This window comes from Numida meleagris, chromosome 3 (assembly GCF_002078875.1).
Source record: "Numida meleagris isolate 19003 breed g44 Domestic line chromosome 3, NumMel1.0, whole genome shotgun sequence".
Lineage (NCBI taxonomy): Eukaryota > Metazoa > Chordata > Aves > Galliformes > Numididae > Numida > Numida meleagris.
In genome coordinates, this window is record NC_034411.1 from 58,936,592 (window position 1) to 58,954,587 (window position 17,996).

Below are 17,996 nucleotides of genomic sequence, written 5' to 3' on the forward strand. Positions count from 1 at the left end.
AACAGTCTCCTGCTGTGGTTTGAGTCTGTATCAAAACAGATTTTGGAGAAGCTCCAAGCTTCTCCAGGTCACAGTAGCAGCAAAAGAGTGGGTGATGTGTGAATCACAGGATCACAGAACAGCTTGGGTTGGAAGGGACCTCAAAGCCCACCCAGTTCCACCCCCCTACCATGGGCAGGGCTGACCCCCACTAGATCAGGCTGCCCAGGGCCCCATCCAACCTGGCCTTGAGCGCCTCCAGGGATGGGACATAAATGGGATGATGTATGGAATCGTGTCCCCTTTTACACACACCTACAGCTTCAGCAACCCCTCTGTACAGAACGAGAAGCTGTGAAGCCACCAATGTACCGCTAGAGTGACAGTGTACCCCTGGCTCCTCTGTGCAGGCGGCCAGAGGAGGGTCTGAGAAGTGAGTTCCAAAGTGGAAACGTATTAAAAGCAAAAATCCTGACAGCGTTTTGATGACACATTTGTTCCATGAAACCCTGTTGCTTATATCTCACTGTGTTCCTATCCTCTAAGCTGTTGTAGAGCTCCCCCCACGCGGCTCTAACATTTGCATTAAAGTGATACCTTACTACCATCACCGAGGACTGGCTGAGATATGGAAAATCTCAAAAATTCTTTCTTTTTAAAAGTTATATTTGTTGTTTCTACCGTACTCAACACAACCTTGTCCCTGATGCTATGGGTGTTTGAAGCACCAAGTGGCCTGGCAGCCGGTCCTGTGCTATGCAGCTCGTGTCAGGCCATTCCACTGGTCCCTGTCCCAGTCCCAGTCCCTGTCCCTGTCCCTGTCCCTGGTAGCACTGGCTCTCAGGAGTAGTCAGTGGTGAGTACTGTCACAGCAGTATGATAAACCGGTATGATGACAGTCATTGAGACAAAGGTACCTCTGCATCAGCTTCCTAAAAGTGCAGTTGTTTTGGTGAACTGCACGGCCTGGCTGGCTGTGAGGTGATCAGTGGGCCTCCAAAGCATAGTCTTGGGCTTACAACTTTGTTTTCATTTTGACTAGTTGGAAACTATCGAGGTCTGTCAGTAGTCTCCACTTACCGGACTTGCTGTGCTGTAGCTAAGCTGATTTCTAGTCACTATTTGAAGATTCTTAATAAAGTGCTAAGGCCTGAATTGACATATCAAATTCCAGCTACTGTACCTTGTATAATTTCTGTATTTTGCTTACATAATCTAGACATGTAGTGATGCCTGCCAAATAGACTGTTATTTAACAGTTTTGGAAGGATTGTGCTGTTTAGTCATAGGAACAATCCCATTTTGCTTTAAAAACAAAGAGTTGAATGATGCTGAGTAGGAGGAGTGCAAGAAGAGCTGAGGGTGAGTTCTCATTTCTCCTAACCTGTGACTCTCACTGGATCTGAACCCATCCTGTCTGTGAACTCACAGGGAGAGGTCTGTATTGTTTTGTTTTCATTTGGAGGCAGTAAAAAATTCCTCACGGCATACACACAAACTTATTTTATTGCCCCAATTGGCAGGAAAGGTAAAATGTTCTTCCACCAGTAAGTAAACGTTGACTTTTTCCATAACCTTGTCTGTCAGAATCATATCACAGTGTATGTTGCTGTTGAATTGAAATCATCCATATGGCAATGCAGACAAGCAGGAAAAAAAAAAATGAAAAAAAAAAAAAACAACAGCAAAAAAAGCCCCAACTACTGCCTTATGTACTTAAATCCCTTATTTTCCTTACAGCAGTTTTCCAGGATTAAAACCTACCTCAACATCTTCATCACTGACATGAATGAAGGGACAGAGTGCACCTCAGTAAGTTTCTTGACAATACATAACTGGAGGAGTGGCTGTGTTGCCAATCAGTGAGTCCTGGACAGACTGGAGAGTTGGGCAGAGAGGAAACTGATGAGCTTCAACAAGAGCAAGTGCAGAGTCCTACACCTGGGAGGAATAACCACATACATCAGCACAGGTTAGGGGCTGGCCTGCTGGAAAGGAGCTCTGCAGAGAAAGACCTGGGTGTCCTGCTGGACAGCAGGTTGGCCATGAGCCAGCAGAGTGCCCTTGTGGCCAAGAAGGCCAGTGGTTTCCTGGAGTGCATTAAGAAAAGTGTGGCCAGCAGGTTGAGGGAGGTTATCCTCCCGCTCTGTTCTGCCACATTTGGAGTACTGTGTCTAGTTCTGGGCTCCCCATTTCAAGATAGACAGGGAACTTCTAGAAAGAATCCAGCAGAGGGCTACAAAGATGATGAGGGGCCCGGAACACCTCCATTATGAGGAAAGGCTGAGAGACCTGGGACTGCTTAGCCTGGAGACTAGAAGACTGATGGGGAATCTTATCAATGCTTGTAAGTATCTAGAGGGGAGGAGTCAAGTGTATGGGGCCAAGGTCTTTTTGGTGGTGCCCAGTGACAGAGCAAGGGCACGAACTGGAACGTGAGAAGTTCCATATGAACACAGGGAAAAACTTTCCTGTGAAGGTGACAGAGCACTGGAACAAGCTGCCCAGAGAGGCAGTGAAGTCTCCTTCTCTGGAGATATTCAAAACCCTCCTGGACACTCTCCTCTGCAACCTACTCTAGGGAACTTGCTTTAGCAGGGAGTTGGACTAGATGATCTGCAGAGGACCCTTCCAACCCCTGCAATTCTGTGATTCTTTGTTTCTGTGTTTCTGTGATTTTCCCAGTAGTGAATCTTGTGTCCTAGACTCTAGACCACTAAAATCTCTTTCTCTTTAACTTCCTTCTAATCAAAAGAGAATATAGTATTTTAAAAATATAATCTTCATATTCATGAAGTTCAAAAAAATGAGAAGGTTATGTTCTGGGTTTCTTCTAATTTTGTCCCCTGAGTTTTACATCTTTTTAATGTGTATTTATGTAGCTATAATGCAGACTGTATTTTAACTGCAGACGAAGTTGAGTTTGTTCTATAATAATAAATTTTCAGAAATTACATCTTCTTGCAAACTACCTGGAGTCACAAGATTTTTGATAAAAAACTACTAGAGCTAGCACTATTATGACTACATTTTAATGGAAAGAAATCACAATATCACAAATATGTTGTTATGATCATCATCTTTCATTTAAAGAGTAATGAAACTGAAATTGCAATTTCCTTTTGTATCACTAGATGGTATATGGTAACTGTAGGGAAACTGAGCTCTTCAGAACAGTGTTGGTTGAAGATAGGTATTTCTTTCCCAGTCCAGCTAATGCACTGAGCAGACTCCTGGTTTGCAGAGTAAATGCATGCAAAACTATTCCTGACAAGAACTAAAACTTGTAGTTCTACTGAACAGCGCACTCAGTGGCTGAGTGGTTCTGTGCTCATGTATGCTGGGAAACTGCACACTAGATAGGTCTCTATCTTAGGATTACATTCAAAAAGTCTGTATTGAAATGCTTGAAAACATCTATCTTTTACTGTAAAATTGGCAAAGTCTTCAAACTGCGCGTATTAGGCCCTGTGAGCTTCCTTTTAGTGAGCTCTCAATAGATGTTTAAGTCCTTAAAAATGGAAATAGAGGTTTGTAATTTTAATTATGCCCATATAAAATCCGGTATGATTGCTATGCAAGCAGCTAGTTTTACACTAGAGGGTATGTTATTTTTTTTACAAGGAATATTTTTGAATGCTACAATAGCACAATCAAAACAGCATCTCCTACAGAAATTATAAAAGAAAACAAAAGGAATAAAAACAGTTGGGATATGAAAATAGAGGAAGTAAGGAAATAATAGAACAAACAAGTAGAACTCTATAAAAGTCTTTAAGTCTTTAAGGAATTAATGATGGGCTAAATGTGAATTTTAGCATCCTGAAAAAAATTCTGCATCTGAATCCTTTAAAAGGCTGACATGATTTCAGAAAGCTTCTGTGCCTGAGCTCATTTTAGCCCCCAGTAACCTTAGGGCATAACAGTGTTCCACCAAGTAAGTTAGCTGCTAACAAACACCCTAGTATTTTGATACACAGGTTAAATAATTTTCCTATTATTTTATAAAATAATATTTTTTTACCCTGTTTTGGTGAGCAGTTAAATGCCTTAAGTGCCGCTATTTCCAATTTCCAGTTACAATAATTATATTTTAGCTTGGGAGTTTCTGATTAAAAATTAAAATGTCTCTGGGTGACTCTATCCTCTAACCTTTACATGTCAGAAAACAGCCCCATGGACAAGATTTGTAGATACTATTCCACAGTTAAATCTCACTTCTCTTTCTCCCTTCAGAAGTCAAAATTTTCATAGTGCTTTCTAGGAAAAAAAGCCTAGTTTTCAGAAGCTACTTTTCTTTGTGATCATTTTTGTTTATTTGTTTGTTATTTTTCTTTTTTGTTGTTGTTGTTTTTCTTTGCTAGGTTTTTGTTGTTGTTGTTCTTCATTGTGATGGGCAGTGTCATCTGAACCTTTCATAGAAATCTCTCACAATGTTACCAGTCTCCATAATAGCATTAAACATTTTGGAGAAAGATTAACAATGCCAGGGCTAGAAGCACTCGGTCATGGGGAGAAAGAGTGACAGGAAACAGGTCTCAGGAGGAGAGAGAGTGAGAAGTGGGCTGTGCTGGGTCATGTTTAATCCCCCAGCTGTACCGAGAAGGTGAAAGACTAGAAAAGAGTTGCAGACACCCAGGACCATCTTCCATTACAATCTCTGCAGTGGACTAGGAGACCTCAAAAACATGTTTCAGTTTCCAGCATCAGGGAACAGACCAGTTTTTTGTTGGTTTTTTTTTTGTAGAACATAAAACCTCAAACAAAATATGCTTTCTAAAGTATATATATATATAGACCTACAGTAGAGAAATGAGAGAATAAGTATATATTTCACACAAATAAATGTTCTTCTTGGCTACAACACACAGCTATGTCTTGTCACAGCATCTCTTTGTTTACTGAGGAAACAATAGCAACACAGTACAGAGTATAACGGGGGTAGATGTGCCTATTTGTCTCTCTTTGTACACTCAGATCTCCCAGTGAGATGTATATGATGGCTGATATTTCAGAGACCGTAGGATTAGGTCAAACTTGTAATGTATTTTTTAGCTATGCAATTGAAGTGGTATTGCCATGGAGAAATGCTTCCAATGCTATTTAAGTATTTAAATGTCAGTAATGTAGACTAAATAAATGCCTGTAAGAAGGACTTTCTTTTCATGACTTCTCATGAGTCTTTTCTCCATGATGAAGGAAAAGAAGACAGAGTTGTTGTGACAAAATATGAGAAGGAAAAGAATGTCAATCAGTGCTTAAAATAATGCCACCACCTTAACTGTTGTAAGTGCCATTTTTGTGACTATCCCCTCTCTGGCCCACACAAGGTGGGACTGTTAAAGCAGGGCTGATGTTGCAGATGGAAACTATGAGGTCTCACCAGCTTTCACATTTGTTTTATAAATTGTTCTCAGAGAGTATGGCAGTGTAGCACAGAAAAGTGCGTTTCTTAGTGGCATGAACTCTGAGCTGACAGGATTTCATTGAGGATTTGAGGCATCCTTAGTGCTTACAGGATGATCGGTATAGCTCGCAAATACGCTGTTTGAATATTTAAAAAAAATAAAGTTAAAGGGTCATCATTCTGATACGCACACAGCTCCAGTGAAATACTTACACCAACCTTTTATTTATGCTTGTAAGTAGCCTCATTCAATCCAGCAGGATAGACTGCACAGGTGGATATCTGTATGCTGCTGCCTTGCAATCCCCTTACACCAGTCCAGGCCACATACAAAGGTTTCTACATCGTCTCCTTCCTACAAAAGAGGACAAGAAACAATCTGAAAGCAAGAGAGTGTTTTTAAACCTTGTGTGGAGCTTCCCCAGGGGAGGAGAAGGGTAAACTTATATTCTGGTTGAATTCTCTGACAAACTAGTTTAAAAATATCATGAGCAGGCTCCCCCACTAGCACCATTTATCAGGAAGAGGTACTTCAACAGAAGATAAATGATTTGCAATCTTAACTGAAAGAATGCATTTTCTGCAGCCCAGAGTGCAATGCCCTTTCATGTTGTCTGCTTAGTGCCTTAACGTCGGCCACTTCCTGCTCATCATGTTAGCCCTAGTGGTCCTAATTGTTCTGATTGAGTGTGAGTCAGTTTTGTGGGTTTCAAAGAACGACAAAAATTAGCTGCAACAATGCCATACTGCTCTCTGGACCCAAAGGAAGATGGTAAGCAGAAGAAAGCAGAATGCTGAGAGGAAAAGTTCACAAAAACATTACTGTGCCTTTGGGACCCAGACTTCAGGGGGTACAGCTTTCTTATCTATGGTCTGGCATGAGCTTTCTCAAATGAGAAGTAAATTTAGCTTTCTGTGTGATGGATTTTCATATTTACCTGTCTCATGGGGGCCTCATTAGCATTTGTTAGTTAAAATCCTTTGAAAATGGAAAGGACAAAATGGTAGTATTCTGCTGACATCATCGCCTTCTCCAGGCTCCAAAGCATCATCAGGGAATGCTCTGAGAAAAGCAGTTGTTTCTCAGTTGTGGTTACTTACATTTATATTTTACTATGTATCCTTGAACTTGTAACTGCTTGGATTTCCTTTACAGCATTTTTTTCTCTTCAATTTGGTCGATAGAATCTCAAGAAAAACTTCATTTGTTCGATTTGTGGTAATGCTGCCCTGGAAGTTGCTACACCTGAGAGCTGGAATTTTTGTCCATCAGTTCGTACTTTTTGGTTTCACTGGAAATAAAAGGAGATAAAGGGTCCTATGGGAGAGCTTCCTGATGCATGAATTAGATTTATTGGTGCTTCTGGAATATTAGATTGGAGATTGTTTGTGGTTTTAGGTCTGATTGAATAATCCTGAAAAGCTTTTGATGTTTTCATGCATCATTATTATGGGAGAATACGTATTCTTTCAAAGGGTTCAGGTAAACAGATTAGCTATTTTGTTATTTTAATCCAAGTTCTCACATGAGCTGCATATTAAAAAGTTCTAATTATGTGGAGCATTAAAAACTGGAGTAAAGAGCAATGAAATAAGGTTGTTCCTGTTTCTTGACTTATGGCAATGCCATCGAAGACCACGAGGGGTTCATATTGCTAACAGATGAGGAGCCTCAGTTCACCGCTCCACCTGGTTTAGAATAGGATGTTGCTATGAGCTCAATTCTGGCCCCTGTTCCTCTTGCTAGAACTCTCCTCCGGAATTCTTTTCATAGCTTTTAGTTAATTCTTTCAGATGTATGATGGTCACTTCTGCCACTGCTGTCATTCTCTCTTCAAGGAAGTTGTGATGGGGTTCTTTAAATTCAGGCAAAGGCTACAAGTTTTCCAATAACTCTGAAACAAACTCTGACAAATCTGATTTTGCATGTCTCATTTTTGTGTCACCATTTGGCACTGCTGACTTAGCTGTATATTGAATAATGCCATAGGGACACATTCATAGCTAGCATAGCTGGGTGCAGTTCTGTGGAGTTTAGCAGTCTTTCATGTGCTTACATCAGCAATGCATAGCCTTTAAGCACAGAGCAGGTGAGCAACAAGATGACTTTGGTGCCTCCATCCCTGTATAAATTCCTAGATTTATACCAAGACTAAATTTATAACATCAATTTACTTGAGCACTCAAAGCCATCCTCATAATTCATGTCAAGTAGTATGCTGCAGCTGTTGTTCCACTGAGCATGAACTGAATTCATTGCTGTTGTAAGAACATAACTCCTTGAGCGAATCAACATTGGGTTGTACAAATTGATTCCTATGATTTCATCCAAGACTCAATTAGAGCTAACACAATGGGATGGTGAAAGAAAGTTGAATAGGATTGTAAGGTCATAAGGCTAGAAGAGTTTTATGATATGTATTAGTAAGCTAATTTATTTCTGATTCATATTACAGACTCTGCAAGTCTATAGATTTCAAAGATTAAGCAGTACATTTTTTAGGGAGACATAGTGCTTCGGTTTGATAGAACAGGATTTGCACTTATACTTGCATTTCCATGGCATGAAAGCTGCCCATATATTTTTAAGCAATGTGCACGGTTTAGTGCATCCTCATATATGGAGTCATGAATGCATCTTTCTCTGTGTTCTGTGACAAAATTTCTGTGATGCTCTAGCTCAGCATTCTGACTCTATGTTCTGTGAAGGTTGAGGTAAATTAGCATTGGTGAGTTTGGTTCAGCTTGATTTTACGTTGACTAATTTTGTTGATTGAGCAATTATTTGCATTACCTAGCTTATTATAACTCATTACTCCCATTTCAGATGCTAGCCTCTGTAAAACAGCAGTAGGAGGAATAAACTGCAGAATTCTGCAGGAGAAGAAAGATTTGCCAGTTCTGCAGAGGAATAGTTGGGACTTGGGATATCTGGACAGATGGGGTGGGCAGTTTGGGATTTCTGACTGAGTGTGAAAGCTGGATATTTCTGCTGAAAAGTTTGGCAGAGGTATGATTTCTCATTGCATAGTTTTACTTGATATCATCAGGCCACATCCTTCAGTGCAGGGACTGTTATTTCATCATTCCTCTTCGATTCACTGAAGAGTTATTGAATCTTCTTTAGGAGCCCAGATTCTATGGTGGTATATTTTGAATAATATTGTCACCAGTAATGGGGCAGAAAGCTCTCTAAAATAAGGCTGTGAGAGAGCCAGCTTTATAAAGAGCAAGACATTTATACAGGAGCATTCTTTAACTGATCGCACAGTTAAAATGCAGTAGCAGTCAGGATCTGTCCTGAAAATGTATAAGCTCATATTGGAGAGGAGCCTGGGAAGATGGTTAGACTGAGAAGTGTAGATAGGGTGTGACTTGTATTTTAAATGCATTTAAAATTGTTACCTCACTTTAGACTCATTCATACAGATAGTTCAGTTATGGCAGCTTAAGAGCTGGTGGCCTCAGTTGAGTACCAATGACTGTCTTTGTATAATCTCTTAAACCAGAAGGAAGTAAATCCAAGCTAGGTCACACTGAGTAAAATTCAATCTGAGTCTCAAAAACAAGTCACCCTTTATATGTAGGTTTCTATAGATGTCTAACTAACCACTTAAGTCCGTGGAGATGTAAGTAGTCTTCAGGTTCACATGAACAGGTGTCTTGTGCCTTTTGAGATGCTGTGGAGTTTCTGAGACAGACCTGGGGCTGCCAGACACGACACAGGGCCTTTGGGATACCCACATCCCCGTGCAGTAACTGGACACCAGATGTGCACCCTTGGGCATCTGAAATGGCATTCCATGCTTCAGGCGGCTGCCCTCAGTTCCTAGTCAGAAGAGTCTCTGGGTCAAATCAGCTTACTCTAAGGTGAACACCAAAGATCGGAAGCAGTTTCTGTGAGATTATGTAAGAATTATGCATTGCCACAGGTATGACTGGTCCTTACGGGAGACCCATGCTCTCTCTGGAAGTTGCATTGAGTATGATAAGGAACGTAAATGTCCCTGATCATCTCTATTTGGACAGCTGATTCACTCTTCAGGCTCCACTGGCTGTACTGGCTGTACTCACCTGATAACAGTAACAGGAGTTTAAACAACTAGCCTGTGTAGACACTGAGAAGTGGGCAAGGTCATCTCAGACCAAACCTAATCCATTATCTCAGAACTAGAACAGCCATGGTGAGTGGCTGATGGGCCACAGCCTGGTACGCTCAGGTATGCACCTGAGGCTGGTGTTTCTTAGTGGGAATCATGGTTGCCCGTGCTCATCAGGCATGTGCTGGGAGAACCCAAAGGTCTTCAGGGCAGCTGTGAACAAAAGAGAGGCTGCTGCTAGCAGGGCTGGCAGCTTCCAAACTGTTCAAAGCTGCAAAAGTGTTTTTATCCTGAAGGCAGTTGTTGAAGAATTGCATCAGGTTAGCTTACCCCGTGATCTTTCTCATGTATAATGAGCTATGCATAAAAATTCCTACTGTGCGATGGCAGTGAGGGGACAGTACAACATAAACAAGGAATGCCAAAGTTGTCATCTTTCCACTGTCTGTCTGTGGGTAGTGCTGTGGAATAACACCATAATAGAATTACTACTGTAATATTATTTAACAATGGCACTCTTACTGATAATTGAGCATGTTTAAATTAGGAAATACCATTTCTCACAATGCAGTGAAAGACAGTATTGTTAACAACTGGTAGCCATAACTTAACAGGTAATTGCAGCGATATATGAACCATACTCTTGTTTGATTAAGTTGGTTTACTCAATAATTGAAGGCTTATTGTAATATAATGATAGTTGTAATATACTGTGTTATTTCAGAACAAAAGCAGAATAAAGGCTAAAGGGTATTCAGTGGAACAAACCACCTCCAGCATGCAAATAAATTATCCAGTCGCTGTCGTAAACAAGAAGCATTGTTTTCTGCCAGACTTGTAACAGAGAAATCATTATTTGTCTACCCCTTGCACTGAAGAACAATAATCTATATTTTGAGAATTAAAACCATAATTAAGCTATTATCATGAGCCCACAAAACAAGAATGAGGAAAATGATAGTGTTAGGCCCCTCTGAATCTCAGATCTCCAATTAGCAACCCCTGAATCAATGGTTCATAGTTTTCCCACACAAGGATAGCTTTGCCTGGCTCTCTGTTGGTTATGGAGGCATCACACTGTGAGCCAGCCGAGTCACTGCAATGCCTCTTGTTACTCAACTGCCAAGCAGGACACTGCCAGGTGAGACAAACTCTCATTGGGATGTCCTTCAAACACCTTGGGAGGGAATGGGGGCCCTGTTTGGTACTGGAACCCAGAAAACTGTACAGCAGCACTCTGACTGACAAACAGCAGTCGCAGGCTTTTCTAGAAGCCAATGAAAATAGGCAGAAATCATTCCTAATGACCTTTGGGGCTGCATTTAACTCTCCTTCAAGCGCAGCTGGAAATCCTGCTCTTGATCATTGTGTCTGTGTAGAATCTTGGAAAATAGAGTGACAAAGAGACAAAAGTGATCTTTCAAGGTTTCTGCCACGAAGCGGGCCCTCTAAATTACAATTGAGAATAAATAGATTTGAAATACATATTTGTTCCATATTATTTTTATTGTCAGATCAGGCCAAGATCTTCATAGGTCATATGTTTCTTATGTGTAATTAATATATCATTGAATTTCAAAAGAAAATATTGGTCAGATCATCTCAACACTGCAACAGATAGTAAAAGTTAATATACTAAAAGTCCCTTCATCTGTTATTAATATCTCTCAAGCTTCCATAAAAATAAGGAATGAGGGAGAATAGTGTATCTAAAGCACTTGCTACATTACCCAAGATGACAGAGGGTGCAAAAAGAACTTCAGATTTGGAAATTCAAATCTGCAGTGACTCAGAATATATAGAGAGCAGTCTTAATTTATCATGACTCACTCGCATTCTAGCTCCAAATTTAAGGCTGAAACGAATTGTTGAAAGAGTCTGAAATATACTGGAGGTGTAGGGTCAAAACAAAATCAAGAAGACTATTTTTTTCCTTCATGAAATAGAAACTTTCGGGGAAAAACATGATCCAGAACAGGGAGCAGTTAAGTTCCAGGTAAAGTATGCTTTACTACTATATTGTCCTCACCAAATTTTCTATCTCATCTGTTCTTCATGTACCTTCATTCTTCCTTTATGGTTCTTCCAGATGGAAAGCTGGTAAGTATTGATCTGGGATGCTGGCTCTCTCCTGTGATTCATTTTCTTCAGTCATGATGTAAAGAAATGTCTTTTGGCAGAAGGTGTATTACTGGGAAGTTTGTTATGGTAGAGAGGTTGTAATCTATTCAGTGTGTGAGAAGTCAGCGATTGCTCAGATGCATTAACACATCCATCCCTCAGCTTCATTGCCTCCGACTCACACTGTATATTGCCAACACCTGTCAGCCTTCACTGTGAGCTGTGAGCAGCACAGCCTTGAAGCCAGTAATTAGGCTCTTGTTTTGCTTTCTGTGGCTCCTTTAACCACTGACTTCCCCAGTGCTGCTACTTTACTTGTGCTACTTATGCTGGGTAAGGAAATTATCCTGGCATTGGGAAGTGCTACCTGTGACAGGGGAGGAAGGAGGTGGTCATCTAATTTACGCCTAAGACTTTTGAGAAATGCAAGACAGTCCTCCATTTTCATTAACTGTAGATATAATGTATGTGTGTACCTTAAGATGGCAGAATCAACAGTTCTTAAGATTTCATCTGTCTGCCTAGAGAATGACTAGTGAGTTTGCCTCTACAGTGCCTTATCCTGTCCATCCCTCTGCCAAGTGCTGGACACAGGAGTAGGTTTCCTTAGGAGTCAGTGGGACAGTGATGACTGTGCTCTCTCTGCTGCTTTCTCTTCACACTTGCTGGAACAAGCTGCAGCGCTTGACCTGCTGTGTTGAAATCCGTGCTCGAGAAGATTTGCCTGAGCTGGACTGAGTTGTGATATGTTTGTGGCTGACATGGTCATTAAAAGGATCCTACTAATCTGTCCTGTTGTTATCTGTGGGAATGGCCATATTGGTAGTGTCAGAGAGGGCTCTACTCTTCCAGGTTGCATCTTTCAGGTGCAATGTAAAGCTACAACTTTGGCTGCTAAAAGATATCACTGATCCCATGGGAAATTTTCTGTATGCAGAAAGTGCCAAGGATTTAAGAAAATGTAAACTGGTTGTCTGCACTCTTCCTTCCCTATCTTCATCAAAAGCATGAAGATGAACTACAAATTTTAAGTTTGGAAGGTAAAAGCAATTCTCTCCATGAGCAGCCAAAATAGGGAGGCCTAATTTCCTTTGAATTCAGGTCTTCTGGCCCCAGCCCTTCTCTTCTTCCACCTCTTGCAGACAGCTCTGGAGCTCTGCATGTGTTCACTGACAAGCCAAGACCTCTCTATCAAGAGCATACCTTGAAGAAAACTAATTTTCTAGAATATTTTTCAAGTCAGGATTAAACTGGAAAGTTGCTGGGACAGCTGGCTGACAGGTGGATAGCATGACAGTATAAGTTTTGTTCCCGTTAAGAAAGGAGATTATAGAGTTTATGTTTTGTATTTTTCTTCTGAATTTGGAGGCTTCAGTGTTCATTTGAGTCACTGAGAAACAGGGAGAGTTCAGTTTCATTTGGAAAAGAATAAGAAAAGCTGTGAGTATTTTTGCCTGAATACATGAAAATGGGAGCTAGGAGTGAAAGCACTGCATATTCTGAGAAAAGGTAAAATTATAAACTGGCTACAGATGGGATGGAAGTGATATTTTAGTTTTATCTATCTAGATTTCTCAGAGTATTTGTCATGCGTTGCAGTTTTCTTTCCTCTCTGCCCTCCCTTGGTGCTATTGTTTAGTATTTACAAAAAATAGAGAAGTGAGATTTAGACATGTAAAAGAACTCCATAGCTCTGTTTCCTTCAGCTGTCCTCTGAGTGATTCCCATTCATGGCCACAGCCTCAGAAGCATTGCTGTATATCTGTTATCTGCTTCATAGATACAGTTAGATGCAGGAAATCATAACAAAAGACGGCAAGAGAAAATCCTAGATTAACATAGTCCATCCCTCTCTTCTAATACAGGACTACCATACACCTCTGTTGTTTAATAGCTATTTCTCTAAGTTGTTTTTACTGAGGTTCATTATCAGAGGCTCCACAGTTTCCCTATGGTATTACTTCCACTGACTCCCTCCTTTTGCCATAAAATATTGTTTTTAATGGCTCCTCCAGGTATCCCTTTCTGTAGTTGAAAAGTGTAACATCTCTTTAGCTTGTGCATGCTGAACGACCACTGTTACGTACCTGAAGGATGTAACCCATCCATCTGATCTTCTCTGGCCTAGAAGAATTTCATCTTGCTGCTTCACAAATACCCATGGGAATCTTCTTAGACTTTGCCAAAGGCTTGTCAGATTCCTTCTTGTGCTTCACTGAGCAAAGAAACTGCCTGTGCTTCAGACCAGCTGAACACCAAGAAAGCGTCCCAAGAACTTTTTCTGGCCTGGCAGCAGACCTCATGCAAGGCAGCACAACTTGTGCTGACAGCTTTATATAGATTAGTCATTGTTATTGTTTACATAAAAATAACATGCCATGAAACCTTAACTGCAGATCTGTATCACTGAATTAAAAAAAAATCAAGTTAAAAGCTGTTTAAGAAATTGTTCAGTGCTGTCATTGTATCCTCTAAATAAGCCGCTATTTAGATGCTTGTTGCTTTATAGCTTGCAAAGAACATCCAGTTTTCAAATTAATGTTGAAATTCCTCATGATATTGTCAGCCATTTTTCACACCATGGCAGTTATTGCTTTCCCTCGAAGGGAGATAGCTGAAGGATGATGAGGATGTTTCTGCAGCTCTAGCTCTTAGTAATACACACTACAATGTGTGGCGCTATTAGTGCGATTTTTTAATGAAGTAATATTTCAGCAAAAGCTGGTTACAAAACACACTGAGCAGGATTTATAGGCCTGAAATTATGACTATCCAGCATTCCTGACCAATGACTTACTTATTCTTGTAGACAGAAGACAAAGCTTTCTATATTGAAAAATAGTTGATACCTCTTTAATTACAGCTTAGGTACAATGCAGGCATTGTGCTTTTTAACCACCCACTGACAGTAACTGAACTGCAGTGGACCTCCATTTCCTAGTGTATGAAATTGCTCCTAGGATTCTGCAGGACCCATGAGAAAATTGCAAAGAATTCTTACTTATCCCTGAGCAAGTGTTCCTTGCCTGAACAAAACTTCTAAGTCTTTCTAAAAGCTTATTTCTTAAGATCTTATATTAAGGTGGCCCCCTAATGGTGTATGAGAATCTCAGCTTAAGGTGCCCAGCCGACTTTCAAATACTTTTAATTATGGGGCTTTTCTTTCCCCACGGATTAACTTTGAAAATGCAAGTCTCAGGGTGCATGTGCTTAAGAAATTATCTTATATTGACATTTTTCTCTTGTATAACAAAGCAAAACAAATAAAAACAAGGAAAATGGTCTCTCAAGCAAATTTCTACTGACTTGGGAATACTTGGATGTCTTTCTCCTTCCCTCTAAGGAGCAAGCACAGTATGTCTAGACTTCGGTAATGATTTAGACACTGCAAATGTAAGGTTGTAAGAAATAGAATGCGAAAAAAAACTACAGATGAGAGGTGGTAATGACATCATTTGATGCACTACTGGAGATCAGAAAATGCCAGTAAGGTGAAAGTACCCCTATAGACTAGAATATGTGCTTGTACTTCAGATCATCTGGAGAGCTATCACCAAAAGCTACTCCAAAAAGAATTTGTCTAGATAGAGAACAGAGAGTAGCTCAGTCCTTACTATTCATTAACAATAATGCAAGCCACTTCATTAACATTGAAGAAGAATGTTAGTTACTACAGATCCCCTTAGGAAATGAGTTGAGCATCAGTAGGGAGGAGAATGATACAGAAATAACATGGTATATTACAAACACATAGAAATGAGCCATGCCTGCAGCCCAAGAGATCAGACTGTGCTCTTGGGATTCATTTCAGGGATGACTAGAAGAGATTAATACATGTAAACGCTCCCTCTCAGGATTTAAAGTTGCTTAAACTTGTAATGGCATCTCATCTTTTTTCAGAGGAGTGTGATTGAAAACCCAGTCCTCCCCCAGTCCTTCCATTCCTGACCTTAATGCACATACATGTGCACATGGGTCTTCCAAGTCATTCATGAGTTATCTATCCTACGTATGGTTCATCTACTACGCTGAAAGTGTCTGGGATAGGTGCTGGTGGGTAGAATGTGATTTAGAAAGGTGTAACAAGAATCTTGAAAAACTCAATGCTCATTACGCTCTGGGAACTGTCGAAGTCACACTCCAGTGGAAGAGAGAGGTTGGAAAAGCAGTAATATCTCAGGTACCGTTAATGAACAGTGTAGCAGCAACACTTAAGCATCTGACATAGATATGACAGTGACAAAACTGTGCACATCTGCAGCTGTTCAAGAAATCTGCTTTAAAAGCAGGGTGAGTGAATGCTCCTTGCCCAGGGTTTCTTGCTTGAAAAACCAGATGCTCTTCCACCAGCTAGTAGAATAGTAACAGTGAGGAGAAACAGATGATAGAAGGATGACCACTGTTCTGGACATTGCTTTTCCGATAAGTAGCAGTCGTACAGTGATGTCCATCAGTGTCATGTAGAGGCAATTTACCCATTTTTAGTCCTCTCCAGCTCTACAAGACTATAAAGCCTGTTCCAGTGGGTAGAATTATTAGTAGCTGCGTGACAGATCAGCTGTCATTTATTCACTGGAGGCTTCTTTTATGAGCAAAATGTCACAGTGAAGTAAACCTTCCTTTATCATTGTGAATTACAATTTTGCTGTAAGATGTTTTTCAAAGTTTGCACCATTGTTCAACTTTGACATCAGAATAAAACAATATTAGAGTTCTCAAAAGAAAAGAAATACCCTTGGACAGGTTGTGTTACTCACCTATGAAATTTTGTTCATCTTTTCCTTTTTCCTAGAAGCTTATTTTAGGAAAGTCTAAAGTACATTGATAATATTTACAAGGATCAAACCATCCATGAAAACATGTATTTTGTGCTATAGTATGGGGTAGAAAGAGGAACTGCCTTCCTGTTCTTAGATGCACACACAAAAATAAATCACAAAAGCATTTTTTTCATCTCTTTCTCTGGAAGAATACCTGTCTCACTAGTGCAAGGTGGTGGTTGCTATACTCATTGCTCCAAACATCTGCAGAACTTTATTAACCAGCTCTGCAATAGGTATGCTGGAGTAGGCTATGAATCACTAGAGATTATTTCATGCATATATTAAATAACAATGACAGTATGTTTTACAGCCTCTTACTCATCCTCCTGTTCCCATATCTGCCTTAATTTGTCTTTTCTCGAGTTTCCTCTTATAGGTACATCAAGAATAAAATAAATAGAAACCTGTTAATTTCATTCTGGGATTTTCCCTTGTCCTTTATTCCCATTATACAATGGGGAAAACAAGAAAAAAAAATAGTTAGCTATTGCTGGATGAATATTGCTCACGTTTCTCTTTTAAAGTTAACAGACCCACTGACAGCTCCCTCCCTTTCCTATATTATTGCATCCTATTTTTGTGGTGCCTGCAAATGTTCTTCTGCTTCCACAGTACTTATTACTGAGGAAGTCGTGGTGGAAATTTCTTCCAAGTGAGGATTTTTACCCTACTCCCCTGCCCCCAGACTCAGACTCCTTCATTACGAGGGAGTCTGGTATTGAAACAGTTTGGTTTAGCTTTACTTCCCAGCCTTCAGAAGATGAAACAGCTGAAGTAAAATAAGTATGTGAGAGGTGTGAAGAGAATGAAAAAGGCTGAAGAGTGTCAGAAGACAAATACAAAGAGAACATTGCCATTTGAGCGGCAGATTTGCCAGTGACATTAACCAAGTGAGAAGAAGGAAGGGATTGGTGGTAGTGCAGAAGAACAGGGAAGAAGAAAGGGACACTTAGTAGGACAGTGAAGAGAATACAAGGAAGAGATAAGACTAGAGGTGAATGTGAGACCACTCTGTGTGACTGCAATGACTAGAGCTTCCAAAATTCAGTTGGAGAGAGGGAACCCAGAAGGCGTGTGCATGCAGCTGAAGAAAAGCCAGTCAAAAAGGAGAATGGTTAAAGACCAGGGATATTAAAGACCACCTAGTTCCAACCCCCCTGCTATGGACAGGGTTGACACCCAGTAGATCAGGCTACCCAAGACCCCATCCAACCCGGTTGGTTGATTCCAGAGATGGGGCATCCACAGCTTCCCCTAGCAACTTATTCCAGTGCCTCACCACTTTCTGAGTAAAAAAAATTCATCCTAGCATCAAAGCTAAATCTCCCCTTTTTTAGTTTAAAGCCATTCCCCCTTGTTCTGTCACTGTCAGACTGTGTAAAAAGTTGGTCTCCCTTATAAGCTCCCCTCTAGTACAGGAAGGCCAACATGATGTCTCCCTGGAGCCTTCTCTTTTCCAAGCTGAGCAAGCCCAACTCCTTCAGCCTTTCTGGATAGGAAAGGTGCTCCAGCCCTTTGATCATCTCTGTGGCCCTCCTCTGAACCTGCACCAACAGCTCCACATCT

The 17,996-nt window shown here is 40.5% G+C and overlaps 1 long non-coding RNA gene across 1 annotated transcript; it reads right to left on the minus strand.

The window, feature by feature from the left end:
• LOC110397058 lies at positions 1,679-13,997 on the minus strand. Its single transcript, XR_002437508.1, has 3 exons — positions 13,695-13,997; positions 5,606-5,741; positions 1,679-1,920 (listed from the first exon to the last, which is right to left on the minus strand). It is a non-coding gene; the product is annotated as an uncharacterized LOC110397058 (long non-coding RNA).